Raw genomic sequence first — 15,347 nt, 5'->3', positions numbered from 1 at the left:
CTACCAGCTGGCCCACTTGAAGTTACTAAGCCAAGGGAGCAAACCCTCTAGGGATTTCAAACCAAACCTCTGTAAGCCAGTCCCTCCCCCAACACAAGATCTTAGGAAAATGAAGGAAAGCCTGTGAAAAAGGGGGTCCATAGAAAACTATCTTGAAGTTAAAAACTGACTCAGAGAGATCTATAACTTCTGAGGAGGATATGAATTGGTCTCCAGCCCAGAAAGACCTCCTAGAATAAATCGGGAAGGAGTTTAAAAATCAACTGGAAAAACTGGAAAAAGAAACTCAAGAGAAAATTAACACCATGTTAGAGAAAATTAACATCTCACAACAAGAAAACAAATCTTTGGAAAATACAATAGGACAAATACAAAAGAAAACAATTCTCTCAAATCCTCAATTGGACAAATGCAAAAAAGAAAATAATTCTCTCAAAACTATACTTGGGCAAATGGAAAACTCCTTCAAAAATAGAATTCACCAATTGGAAAAGGAGTTGCAAATTCTTCTCTAAAAAAAGAATGGAATCTGTGGAAACAAATGGCTTCATAATACAACAAGAATCTGTTAAACAAAATGAAAGAATAGAAAAAAATAGAAGAAAATGTAATATACCTCATTGGCAAAACCACTGACCTTGAGAATAGAACCAGAAGAGACAACTTAATAATCACTGGGCTTCCCGAAAACATAGAAGAGAGGGAAAAAAGCCTGGACTCAATATTACAGGATTTAGTGATGGAAAATTGCCCCAATATCATGGAACCAGAGGGAAAAATAGTTATTGAAAGAATACATTGATCCCTCTGGAAAGGGATGCCAAAATGAAAATGCCAAGGAATATTGTAGCCAAATTCCAGAACTATCAGATAAAAGAGAAAATCCTGCAAGCAGCTAGAAAGAAACAATTTAGATACCAAGGAGCCACAGTAAGGATTACACAGAACCTGGCTGCATCAACATTAAGGGATCGAAGGGCCAGGAATGAGATATTCTGAAGAGTAAGGGAGCTTGGAATGCAGCCAAGAATCCGCCATCTGACAAAACTGATTGTTCTGTTCCATGGACATTTAACTAAACAGGAGACTTCCATCTCTTCCTGATAAAAAGAATAGAGCTCAATAGAAAATTTGGACTTCAAACAGGAGACTCAAGAGACACATGAAAAGGTTAAAGAAAGGGTAAAGAAAAAACTGCTATCCATTAAGATGAAACTGGCTATATCCCCACCTGGGAGAAATATTCTCATAACTCTCAAGAATTGTAACACTATTAGAGAGAATATACTTAGCCAGAAGTGATAGACATTCATGACTTATCTGTGACTCTGATAGAATCATTTAAAAACAATATCTCCTTAAAAAGGGGGGACAGTAAAGAGATGGGTGTATGGAGGAGATTGAATGGGGGGGATTACATTATATAAAGAGATATTTCAATAGAGGGGAAGAAAGGAAGAGGTAAGAATCACCTCAATCTTACTGTCATCAGATTAGGCCTAAGGTTAGCATACATATAATCAGTTAATTTGAGAAACTTATCTTACCTTTCAAGTATAAAAAGGGGAAAGGGAGAGGGGACACAGAAGGAAAAGAGGAACTAACAGAAGGAAGAAGGGGCAAAGGGAAAGGGGAAAGAAAGGGGAGGGGGCCTAGATACAAGAGAGCAAATATAATTATGGTGATGGTTTTCAGGAACAAAATACCAGGGAATATGGATAAAGTGAAAAAGGGGAAAAATATAAAAAGAGGAAAAATAGCATGGAGGGCAATAAAGAGTTAATAATTATGGAGGCAGCTAGGTGGTGCAGTGGATAGAGCACTGGCCCTGGAGTCAGGAGAACCTGAGTTCAAATTTGGCCTCAGACACTTTATAATTACCTAGCTGTGTGATCTTGGGCAAATCACTTAACCCCATTGCCTTGCAAGAAACAAACAAAAAAAAGAGTTAGTAATTATAACTTTAAATATGAATTGGATGCACTCTCCCATAAAACATAAGAGAATAGCAGATGGGATTAAAAACCAGAATCCTATAATATGCTGTTTACAAGAAAGTCATTTGAAGCAGAGAGATACACAGAGTAAAGGCAAAAGGTGGAGCAAAATATATTTTGCTTCAGCTGAAGTGAAAAAAGACAGCAGCAGCAATCCTTATCTCAAAGCAGGTATAAAAGTAGATTTCATTTAAAGAGGTAAGGAAGGAAACTATATCCTCACAAAAGGTGCCATAGACAATGAAGCAATTTCAATACTAAATATGTATGCCCCAAGTGGTATAGCATTCAGATTTTTTAGAGGAGAAGTTGAATGAGTTACAGGATGAAATAGACAGCAAAACTCTACTGGTGGGAGACTTCAACCTCCACTCTCAGATTTAGATAAGTCTAACCATAAAATGAACAAGGGAGTTAAGGAGTTAGATAGAATGTTAGAAAGTCTACACATAATAGACTGCTGGAGAAAGTTGAATGGGGATAGAAAAGAATATACTTTTTTTTCCCATAGTACATGGCACTTAAACAAAAATTGATCAAGAACTAGGCCATAAAAACCTTATAATCAAATGTAGAAAGAGAGAAATAGTGAATACATCCTTCTCAGATCATAATGCAATAAAAATCAAATGTCATAATGAGCCAGGGAGAGATATATGTAAAACTAATTGGAAACTAAATAACCTCATGTTAAAGAATGAGTGGATCAAACAACAAATTATGGAAAGAATTAATGGTTTCATCCTAGATAATGATAATAATGAGACAACATACCAAAACTTATGGGACACAGTCAAAGCAGTTGTCAGGGGATTTATTATTTATCTTTAAATGCTTATATGAATAAATTGGAGGAAGAGGAAATCAATGAACTAAATATGCAACTAAAAAAATTAGAGAAAGAACAAATTAAAACCCCCCAATTAAATACTAAATGAGAAATTCTAAAAATTAAGAGAAATTAAAATAATCAAAAACAAGAAAAATTTTGAATTAATAAATAAAACAGAGTTGGTTTTATGAAAAAAAACAATGAAATTGATAAACCTCTGAAAAAGAAAAAAGAAACTAGAATACCAAATTACCAGTATCATAAATTAAAAAAGGTGAATTAACCACCAATGAGGAGGAAATTAAAGTAACAATATGGAATTATTTTGCTGAACTGCATGCTAATAAATTTGATAATCTAAGTGAAATGGACAAATATTTACAACAATGTAAGTTGTCCAGGTTAAATGAAGAGGAAATTAAATACCTAAATAACCTGATCTCCTCAAAAGAAATTCAACAAGCCGTTATTGAACTCCCTAAGAAAAAATCTCCAGGACCAGATGGATTCACAAGTGAATTCTATCAAACATTTAAGGAACAACTGGGTCCAAATCTCTATAAATCCTTTGGCAAAATAGGTGAGGATGGAACTCTGCTTAACTCTTTCTATGACACCAATATGGTGCTTATACTTAAACCAGGAAGAGTCAAAACATAGAAAGAAAATTATAGACCTATCTCCATGAATATAGATGCAAAAATCTTAAATAAAATCTTAGCAAAGCAATTACAGCAAGTTATCACTAGAATAATACACTATGACCAAGCAGGATTTATCCCATGAATGCAAGGTTGGTTCAATATTAGGAAAATTGTTAGTTTAAATAACTATATCAATAACATACCTATCAGAAATCATATGATTATATCACTAAATGCTGAAAAAGCTTTGGACAAAATACAGCCCCCATTCCAACTAAAAACAGTAGAGAGTATAGGAATAAATAGATTCTTCCATTCGAATGATAAGCAGTATCTATCTGAAACCATCAACAAGCATTATATGCAATGGGGATAAGCTAGAGGCACTCCCAAAAAAGATCAGGGCTGAAACAAGGATGCCTGTTATCACCACTACTATTTAATATTGTGTTAGAACTGTTAGCTTCAGCAATAACAGAAGAGAAAGAAATGGAAGGAATTAGAATTGGGAAGGAAAAAACAAATCTCTCACTCTTTGCAGATGACATGATAGCATACCTAGAGAATCCCAAAAAATCATCTTAAAAACTACTAGAAATAATTAGCAACTTTAGCAAAGTCACAGGATATAAAATAAAACCTCATAAATCCTCAGCATTTCTATAACAGCAGGAAGAGCTAGAAAGAGAAATCCCATTCAAAGTGACTTTAGACAATATAAAATACTTGGGAGTCTACCTGCTAAGTCAGACTGAGAAACTCTGTGAAAGCAACTATAAAACACTTCTCTCACAAATAAAATCAGATTTAAAAAACCAGGCAAATATCAATTGCTCATGGATAAGCAGAGCTAATATAATAAAAAGGACAATTCTATCTAAATTAAAATACTTGTTTAGTGCCCTACCAATCAAAATTCCAAAAAACTATTTTAATAAGTTAGAAAAAAATTGTTAAGTAAATTCATATGGCGAAATAAAAAGACAAGAATTTGCAGGAATTTAATTTAAAAAAGTGCAAAAAATGTGGCTTAGCCCCAGATCCAAAATTATATTATAAAGTATCAGCCATCCAAACTGTCTAGTACTGGCTAAGAAATAGAGTGGTGGATCAATGGAATAGACTAGGTGCAATAGTAGGAAATGATTATAGTAATCTGCTGTTTGATAAACCAAAGAGCCCAGCTTTGGGGATAAAAACTCTCTCTTTAATAAAAAATTGTTGGGAAAATTGGAAGTTAGTATGGAAGAAACTTAGATTATCCCAACACCTCATACCCATACCAAGATAAGATCAAAAAATATACAGAATTTAGACATAAAAGACAATATTATAAGCAAACTAGGAGATAAAGGAATAGTTTACCTATCAGATCTATGGAAAGGGAAACAGTTTATGACCAAGGGAAAATGGAGAATATCATTAAAAAGAACTAGATTATTTTGATTACATTAAATTAAAAAGCTTTTGTATAGGTAAAGCCACTGTAACCAAGATCAAAAGAAATGTAGTAAATTGGGAAATAATTTTTACAACTAGAATTTCTGGAAAAGGACTCATTTCTAAAATATCTGGAGAATTTAGTCAAATTTATTTTTAAAAAAGCCACTCCCCAAATGGCAAATGGTTAAAGGATATGCAAAAGCAATTTACAGATGAGAAAATCAAACTTTTCACAGTTATATGAAAAATTGTTCTAAATCATTACTTATCAGAGAAATTCAAATTAAAGCATCTCTGAGGTACCACCTCACACCTCTCAGACTGGCCAGTATGACCAGAAAGGACAATGATCAATGTTGGAAGGGATGTGAGAAATGAGAGATACTAATGCATTGTTGGTGGAGCTGTGAACTCATCCAGCCTTTCTGGAGAACAGTTTGGAATTATGCCCAAAGGGCAACAAAAATGTACATACCCTTTGTTCCACCAATACCACTACTGGGTATATACCCTGAAGAGATCATGAAAAAGTGTAAAAACATCACATGTACAAAAATTTTCATAGCATCTCTATTTATGGTAGCAAAAAATTAGAAATTGAGTGAATATCCATCAATTGGGTAGTGCCTGAAGAAATTGTGGTATATGTATATTATGGAACACTATTGTTCTATTAGAAACCAGGAGGGATGAGAATTCAGAGAAGAAGCCTGGAAGTATTTGTATGAATTGATGCTGAGAGAGATGAGCAGAACCAGAAAAACATTGTACACCCTAACAGCAACATGGGGGTGATGATCAACCTTAGTGGACTTGCTCATTTCTTAAGTGCAACAATTAGGGACAATTTGGGCTATCTGTAATGGAGAATGCCATCTGTATTCAGTGAAAGAATTGTGGATTTTGAAAAAAAAACATTATCTTATGTAATCTTGCTATGTCTTATATTTTATTTTATTTTTCTTAAGGATGTGATTTCTCTCTCAACACATTCAATTTAGATCAATGTATAGCATGGAAACAATGTAAAGACTAACAGACTGCCTTCTGTGGGGAGTAGGGAAGAGGGATGTGAGATATGGGGAAAAAGTGCAAACTTCAAATATAAATAAATGAATTTATTTTAAACATTAATAATAATAATAATAATGATAATAATAATAATAATAATAGCAAGCATTTGTAAGAAAAAAGAATGAAGAACAAACGTCATCATCATATATTTTCTGGAAGTCAGTTTTGAGACCAGAAAATCTATTTCTTCTATTCCTAGTTAAATTCTCTGTGTTCAATTCTGTCACTCTTTTCTGAGTTCTCTGTGAATCTAAAGTTTTAAGAAGCAATCAGGATATGATCTGAAACAGCTCCTCCTTTCCCAATCTGTTTGAGGAGGCTGTCATGCTGCTCAAATGAGTGGGGACAGGTTGGTTTTGATCGAATTTTTTTTCAAAATTATACAAGTTAAAATTAATGTAAAACATACTTTTGAATTGAAATGTATACTATGAAAATAATAGAATAGCTGTTATATATTATATAGGATTCCTATCCATGTTAAATATTGAAATCTTTATCCTTTAAATCTTGGAAAATACCTTGTTCTTCATCATATAATTGAGAAAGAAACTTGAAAATATTTTTGTTGTTAGGTTTATGAATATTTTAAAGGTTTAAAAACATATTTTAAAAATTTGGTTGATTTTTTTACTTTTAAGGGCTTTCTAAATCACAGCCAAATTTTTTTTAATTATAGTATGATAGACAGGTTTAAAATGTAGTTACTGTTTGGTTGTAGGAGTATGATCTATTTAACAACATCTGTACTAATATCATGAAAAGGAAAAATGGAAGGTAAAAGAAGGATGGATAGTCTGGTTTTTTAAAAAAATAAATATTTTTTTTTCCCAACTACATACAGTGGTAGATTTTACCAATCTTTTTCTTTTGCAAGGCTATGAGTTTTATAACTTTTCTCCTTCCCTCTCTTTTCTCCCTCCCTGCCCCTGACAGAAAGCAATCTGATATATATGTAAAGACATTTGTATCCATGTAAACATAGATCAAAATTGAACATGTTGTGAGAGAATCAGATCAAGATAGAAGAAAGAAAACATTAGAGATAACAAAACTATATAATACTTAATACATGACAACTTTGAAAAATTGAAGATAATAAGCTTTTGTCTTCATTTAAACACCACAGTTCCTTTTCTGTATACAGATGGTATTTTCCATCACAAGTCCCTTGTGTACTGCTAAAATGAACAAGTCCATCATGGTTGATCATCACCCCATAATGTGTTTGTGTGTGTGTGTGTGTGTGTGTGTGTGTGTGTGTGTGTGTATAATATTCTTCTGATTCTTCTTATCTCACTCATCAATTCATGCAAGGCTTTCCAGGTTTTTCTGAAATTCTATCCCTCATGATTTCTTATAGAACAATAGTGTTCCATCACATACTATATAATTTGTTCAGCTATTCCCCAGCCATTAGGTATCCACTCAATCTCCAATTCCCTGCCACCAGAGGAGAGCTGCTATAAATATTCCTTTCTTCTTCTTTGTCATCTCTTCTGAGATAAAGATCTAGAAGTAACACTGTTAGGCCAAAGGGTAGGTATAGTTTTATAGTCCTTTGGGCATAGTTCCAAATTGCACTACAGAATTGTTGAATAATTTCACAACTCCTCCAACTGTGTCAATGTCTCAATTTTCCTGTATCCCTTCCAACATCTGTTATTTTCTCCTTCTGTCCTATTAGTCAATTCAATAGGTATAAGGCATTACCTCAAATTGTTCCAATCTCCATTTCTCCTATCAATATTGAGGTAGTCCATTTTAAAAAATATATTGAAATAGATTGATTGCACTGATAACTTCTTCTGAAAACTGTTCATATCCCTTGATCATTCATAAATTAGGGAGTGGCTCTTATTTTTTATAAATTTGACTCAGTTCTCCATGATTGAGAACTGAGGTCTTTATCAGAGGAAACAGTTGCTATTGCTAGCTCTAATTCCCTCCATCCTATAACCCTCCACCCCATTTATTCTATTCTCTCTCTCCTTTCATCCTGATATGAGAAGGATGTATTCACTATTTTTCCCTTTCTACATTTGATTATAAGGTTTTTATGGCCTAGTTCTTGATCAATGTTTGTGTAAGTGCCATGTACTATGGCATAGTACTATGTACTATGTGAGCCATGGCTCACAGCAGCGGGGGCAGTTTCCTGACCTACACCCGGGGGAGCACCGGGCACAAATTGGAGGATCAGTGGAGAGGACCTTTGCCAGAACAAGTACAGGAAGCCCAGACCCTCAAGGCAGTTGTGGCAGTCAGCTTGGTCAGCTCAGTGGCAGTGGCCACATGGCAGCCCAGATCCAGGAAACAAGCAGGCAGGGAGCCGGTAAGCAAGAACCCCCAGGCAACTGAAACTTGAGTGCTCAGCCCACCGCCCCCCAGAGAACAAGCCCCCCTCCCCCAGCCCCATGGCAGAGAGGTGCACTTGTGGTCATTCACAGACCAGGAGGGAAGTCAAAGCATCACATGCTGTGATCCTTGTGGGGGGAGGGGTTGTCCCAATAATACTCAAAAGCTCAGGAAGCAGGGCTGCTAGGTGGCATAGTGGATAAAGCACCAGTCCTGGAGTCAGGAGTACCTGGGTTCAAATCTGGTCTCAGACACTTAATAATTACCTAGCCGTGTGGTTTTGGGCAAACCACTTAACCCCATTTTCTTTGCAAAAACCTAAAAAAAAAAAAAGCTCAGGAAGCATCCCAGAACCAGGCACAGGCTGGAGAAATGAGTAAATGAGTAAACAGAGAAAAAAAAGGAACACCACTGAGAAATACATTATGTATGATTCCAAGAAGGATCAAAATACTCAATCTGAAGATGAGAAAGTACAAGCTCCTGCATCTAAAGACTCCAAGAAAAATGGAAATTGGGCTTGGGTTTTGATAGAGCTCAAAAAAGATTTTGAAAATCAAGTAAGGGAGATAGAAGAAAAACTGGGAAAAGAAATGAGAGAGATGCAGGAAAAACATGAAGATGAAGTCAGCAGCTTAGTCAAGGAGATCCAAAAAAATGCTGAAGAAAATAACATGTTAAAAACCAGCATAGGTCAAATGGATAAAACAGTTCAAAAAGAATGCTTTAATTGCTTTAAAAAGCAGAATTGACCAGATGGAAAAAGAGATAATAAAGCTCTCTGAGGAAAAGAAATCCTTTAATTGTAGAATGAAGCTAAAGGAAGCTGATCACTTTAAGAGAAGTCAAGACACAATACTTCAACACCAAAAGAATGAAAGTGTGTAACATCTCGTTGAAAAAAAAAAACTGGAAAATAAATTCAAGAAATATAATTTTAAAATTATTGGGATACCTGAAAGTCATGATCAGGAAAAGAGCCTTGACCTCATTTTTAAAGAATTATTACAGGAAAATTGCCCAGATATCCTAGAAACAGAGGGCAAAATAGAAACTGAGAGAATCCACCAATCTCCCCCCAGAAAGAGATCCCAAAAGAAACAATCTCCAGGAATATTATAGTCAAGTTCCAGAACTCCAAAGTCAAAGAGAAAATATTACAAGCAGCCAGAAGTACACAATTCAAATATCATGCAGCTGCAGTCAGGACTTAGCAGCAACTACATTAAGGGCTCATAGGGTTTGGAACATAATATTCTGGAAGGCAAAAGAGTTTGGAATGCAACCAAAAATTAACTACCCAGCAAAACTGAACATCCTCTTCCAGGGGAAAAGATGGACTTACAATGAAACTGCAGAATTTCAATTGTTCCAGTTGAAACAACCAGAGCTGAACAGAAAGTTTGACCTTCAAATATAAGACTCAGGTGAAGCATAGAGAGTTGAGGAGAAGAAGGGTAAAATATGAGGCACTTTATAATGATGAACTGAATGTATTCCTGCAAAGAAAAATGATACTGATAATATTCATATAAAACTTCTCATTTAAAAGGAGCTTAATGGGAGTAAGAGAAAGGAGAGGTAGAATAGACTAAGATATTTCATACAATAAGATTTTTTTTTATTGCAATGAGCTATTACGATGATATGGAAGGGGGAGGGTGAGGGGGAATGAGGGAACCTTCACTCTCATCAGAGGTGGCTCAGAGAGGAAACAGAATACACACTCAATAGGCTATAAACATCCAGAGTAAAAAGGAGAGAAAAGGGACAGGGGGAAGGGTGGGGATGTGAGTGATGGAGGAGAGGGTGGATCAATGGGGAGAATGCTCAGATATAACACATTTTCTTTTTTTACTTCTTGCAAGGGGCTGGGATTGGGTGGCCTCTCCGGGACCACGGGCCAGGTGGTTGCTAGGCCTTAAGGGTAGTATGTGGGCTCGGAGCCTCTTGGGCCCAGAGCCAGTGCTCTATCCGCTGTGCCACTCAGCTACCCTACAGCACAGTTTAGAAGAGGGACAGAGTGAAAGGAGAGAGAAAATATATATGGTAGTGGGGAGGAATGGAGGGAGGGAGCTGCAATCAGGAATGGAAATAGTGGAAAAATATAGAAGTAGCTTTTGTAATGGACTTATCATAAAGAATGTGATCCACCTGAGACAGAGCTGGTAGTATTGGCACATAGACTGAAGCACATTTTTTTTCTCTTTCCTTTACTTTATTTCTCATGAGGGTCTATATTCTTTGGGGGGGGTATAATGTTTACTCCTAAAGAAGAATATTTTAGTAATTATTAAAAAAGTCATTTGTACAAAAATAAAAATTAATTAATTAATAATAATAATAAGAAGAAACAAATTCTGTAATCTTTTATGTTATTAAATTTTGTTAATTGTGGAGGGCTGTTTGCTCCTGAGATATAAACTGAACCTTGCCTATTGACGATAGCATGACAAGAAATGACTTGTTGAACTTACAGATCAGGCAGTTTGGGACAGGACCAGTACATTGCTTCCTATTGGAGAATACCCGGCCTAGCTTCTAGGCCACTCCCCAAGTGCCACCCTTTAGGAAGTGCTGCTTCTCTGTGACTTTACTTTGCACCTTGTAGGATGTCTGCATCTCTCTCTTCCCTTCCTAGGCTGTGCTACCATGCTAGGGCCTGGAGGTTCACCATGGGCCCCCATGCCATGTGATTGGGGCTCTCTCTCTCTCTCTCTCTCTCTCTCTCTCTCTCTCTCTCTCAAATTTTAATACCATTTGACCTCAATTAGAAATTGCAAAGTCTATATTTTTTCCTTTAAATCAGGTTGAAATTAGAAATTAAAAATAAAGAGCACAATCTGTGTTTGCATTTAAAAGTGTGTAAGTTGCAAGCTTTGTGCTCACCTATGAACTAAGTTTTTGTTAACCTAATATTGATTCAACCTATGTTAATTAATTGAGCTTTTAAGTAATCTCTTGGGTTTAAAAAATGTAGCTTATTGTTTCATTTTTATGTGGCTATATGGAAATAAGTACTAAATTCTTTTGGTATATCCTACCCTCAAAATAGTTTAAAAAGAGGTCTGGAATGCTTTTGATAGGAAAGATCCCCTCCTTGTGGTTAAAAAAGAAAACTGCTAAATTGTGGAGTATTTCTTTTGGGAAAGTATTGTATTAAATTCTGTAATCTGATTTGTTTGATGTTAAACTAATATTGATAATACATTTTCAAAAAAATCTCACAAGGCTTATTTTGGTGAAGAAAAATTTGTAATAACCTTGTCTAATCATATGTTTATGGAAGGGAATATATATAAATCTTAATGTTTTATTTGAAATTAAGAAAATGTATCAATTTGAAATCTTCTTTGATGTGAATATAACATTGCCTAGCATCCATGGCATAAATAAGAATTAATTGGGGTTGTTAAATTATCCTATGTATAAAATTGGATCCTTGAGAATTTTCATTTTCTTTAAAAAAATTAAAACCTATTTGAGATAGATAGAGGTAAATAGACATATAAAACAAATTGTAAAAGATATTGAGTTATAAGATCTCCTTAAGTTAAGGAAAAACTCTTCATTGTCTGATTTTATTCTAAAGGAATGAGATGTTAGCATCAAAATCTTATGTTTAATATAATTTAATAATTATATATTTGATTTTAAAGAAGTCAAAATTGAAGATTTCTTCCCTCATGTAAATTACAGAGAAACAGGAAACTAGAAAATATGTCCTTATTGTGGGATTTTTTTTTTTTGCTAATGTGTGTGTGTGGGTCTGTAAGATGTTGAAAAAATCTTTATCAGTTGCGTAATGTATTTTTGTAATCTTATAATTATTTGGTTATCTCTTATGAACATATAAGCTATTTGAATACTGTAATAGTATTGAAGCCTGAAATTAATACCTGATTATTTTGTAAGGATAATGGAAGGGAAATATAAAAACCAAGACCACTAGGATTCTAAATATTGCTAAATAATGTGTAATATAATAATAGAAATATTATTTTGTAAAATTTAATGATATATATGCTAATTGACTTGAATATCTGGTTGTTCTTACTATTATTTTATTACACTGGAATTAATAATACCTGTTGGAAATTTGAAGTCATCTTGTTCTAATGGTTTTCAAGAATTCTAAAAGTAATAATTTGTATTTTGAATGTGGCCAGTAGTTAAATAGGATTAATGTGAAATTGGCTTTATAGAAGTTTCTAGTTATATATGTAAATTAGGTGCTCACTTCAGCAGCACATATACTAAAATTGGAACAATACAGAGAAAATTAGCATGGCCCCTGCACAAGGATGAAATGCAAATTTGTGAAGTAAATTGGGACTATTTTGGATATATATAGGTGTATTTTTAAAATCTCTCTCTCCATGTATATGTATATGTATATATATACGTATATATGTATATATGTATGTATGTATGTATGTATGTATATCCCAATATGGTGGTTGTTTGCTTTGAGATAAAAGCACCTATATAAGAAAGATAAAATAAAAGTGATAATTTGAGATTATTTTCTGGCAATCTCTAGCTAATTGTTATGTGAGAAGTATGGAGATGATGGGCAATCTCCTAGCCAAAGGAGCTGTTTAGTTATTTTAAACATAGTTAATAACTAAGTTCATTGCAAAAAGTTGCTTTATAAAAAATCCAGTTCTAAATGAGAATTAGAATTACTGTATTTTCACATTCTCAAATTCTGTTTATTGTATTTCATTTACAGCACATCCTTAGGTACATGAGTAAATTGAACTGTGATTTTTCTCTGGCTCTCATAACAAATTACAGCCTGGCACATTCTGATTCCTTAGTGCTCATATAACTTGAAGCTTTGGTTAAAGGTAATTGCTATATTGCAATATATTGATAATTGATCTGTCTGACATAATGTATGTTAAAAATAGAAAGACAGCAATATATCATTAAACCCATGAAGTTTGCCTTTAATATTGCAGATGGAGTGAGTAGCCTTTGAGAGAATGATCTCTGACTCAGCTGAGATAAGTTTCCCTTAAAGGAAGCACTATCCTGGCAGACCTGGAACCTGACTCATTGAAAATGATTTTCTGGAACCTCTGCCTGTAAAGGACACCTAATTCATAAAGTAATATGTCTTCTGGTCCCTCTCAGCTCTTTAATGGCAAAGTGCCATAATCATGCCAGGTGCACAATAATTAAGTATAAGAGTAAGCCATTGGAATTTTATGTTCTAAATCTTTAATAATTGGCAAGTATTTAGCCTGGGCATTTTTTGTTAACATAGGATGTGATTTTTCATCACAACAATTTCCCTTAGGAAAAAGAAATATCAGCATGGCTGCTTAATCAAGATAATACCTATTGGACTTTTTTTTAACCACTTTAAAGGAAGGATACATTCATCAACAAGAATTTTTATTCATACTAAACATGGCTAAAGTTAAAATAGAAATTTTGTTGCAAATTACTTATTGGACATGTACAGTTTAAAATATTTATTCAGTATATTTATTAATACTGTTCCTGAGGTTTTGATTACAACTCAATGTGGTATCCATTAATGAATCTGTTTTATATTGGAATCCATGTTCTTATGAAAAGGTTCTTTTGACCTTCCTGGGTCAGAAGCCTTCTGTGATTTTGTCATTGATGAAAAAACCCACATTGTTCCTTTAGCCCACTTTCCCAAGCCATTCTCCCAGCTTCATTAGCATGGTGCTGCTGCATGAGTGCTACACTTGAAGTCAGGAAGTTATGTAGTATGGTGCATAAAGCATCCACCCTGGAGTCAAGAGGACCTAAGTACAAATCTGGCCTCAGACATTTAATATTTACTTAGCTGTGTGACCTTGGGCAAGTCACTTAACCCAATTGCCTTGCAAAAAAAGGTTTACATTTTAATTCACAGATTACTGCAAAAGTTCACAGGTAAAGCAAGGTAAAGAAAGTGAGAAGAAACAGTTACAAGCTAGGCTGTTGAGAACACCAAGGACAACTAAGAAGGAAGAAAGAGAAACAACCACAAGACCTGGGCTTAGATCAATATGGATCCAGCTTGGAGAAGGTGGACAGAACCTTTATAGGAAGCCTAGCCCACCTCCTGTGCAAGTAGGAGTCAAGGGGAAGGGGTGAAGGAGAGAACTACCTAGAAGTGACATCAGTGAGGTGATGTCATAACAAGTACATGAATTGGATTTGAGTGAGGGGTTGGTGTGCTAAGTCATGAGTCTCACTTTCTCTTCCAGAGCCATCTGTGTGCAGTGGTCAGGTTTGAATCACAATGACTGGAGATGACCCTGGATATGAAGCAATCAATGAAGTGACTTGCCCAAGGTCACACAGCTAGTAAATGTCTCAGGCCAGATTTGACCTCTTACCCTCCTGATTCCAAGACCAGTGCTCTATTCACTGCACTGCCTGGCTGCCCCCTCAGTGAATTTATGTTTGAGAACAGGGTTAGATTGAGCAGTGGGGTCCACAGAAAATGATAGACAAGCAAAAGATAATAATTCCATAATTTAAATTACAGGAAAGACAAGACAAATATTTCTCTAATATTTCACTCTCAATATTAGGGAAATTATTTGATTTCATACTGGACTATAACCAGCAATGTACTGGTAAATGTTTGACAACTGACTTTGAAAAAATGTACAAATAACATACTTAAGTTTAAACTGCATTCTTAACACTTTATCATATTCTTAAATCTAGATTGTCTAGACTCTAGATTATCAGCAAAATAATCTTGATGTTGATAACCTTTACATATTTTGCCCCATTCCATTAATGTTCCCATTAATTTTTTCTTTGATATATATCATAATAACATAAAATTCATTTTAGTATAATCTGGCTTAGTTTTTAGGTAAGACTTTCTCTCTTTTGCTTTCATCTAATGTGACCCATGAGATTTAAGAGAAGCAGAAGGTTAAGAAGGGTAAAAACTCAGACACTGAAAGGTAAAAGGCCTTAGGAATACAAAAGAAACATTCCAAAAATGGAAGA

At 34.6% G+C, this 15,347-nt stretch overlaps 1 non-coding gene across 1 annotated transcript; it reads left to right on the top strand.

Moving 5' to 3' along the window:
- Positions 1-12,580: 12,580 nt before the first annotated feature.
- LOC141503626 (U6 spliceosomal RNA) lies at positions 12,581-12,690 on the top strand. The gene has a single exon (XR_012472971.1). It is a non-coding gene; the product is annotated as a U6 spliceosomal RNA (small nuclear RNA).
- Positions 12,691-15,347: the final 2,657 nt, after the last annotated feature.

The sequence above is a fragment of the Macrotis lagotis genome, chromosome X (genome assembly GCF_037893015.1).
Source record: "Macrotis lagotis isolate mMagLag1 chromosome X, bilby.v1.9.chrom.fasta, whole genome shotgun sequence".
NCBI lineage: Eukaryota > Metazoa > Chordata > Mammalia > Peramelemorphia > Peramelidae > Macrotis > Macrotis lagotis.
The sequence above is the reverse complement of the archived record's forward strand: the minus strand, read 5'-3'. Positions and strand labels throughout refer to the sequence as shown.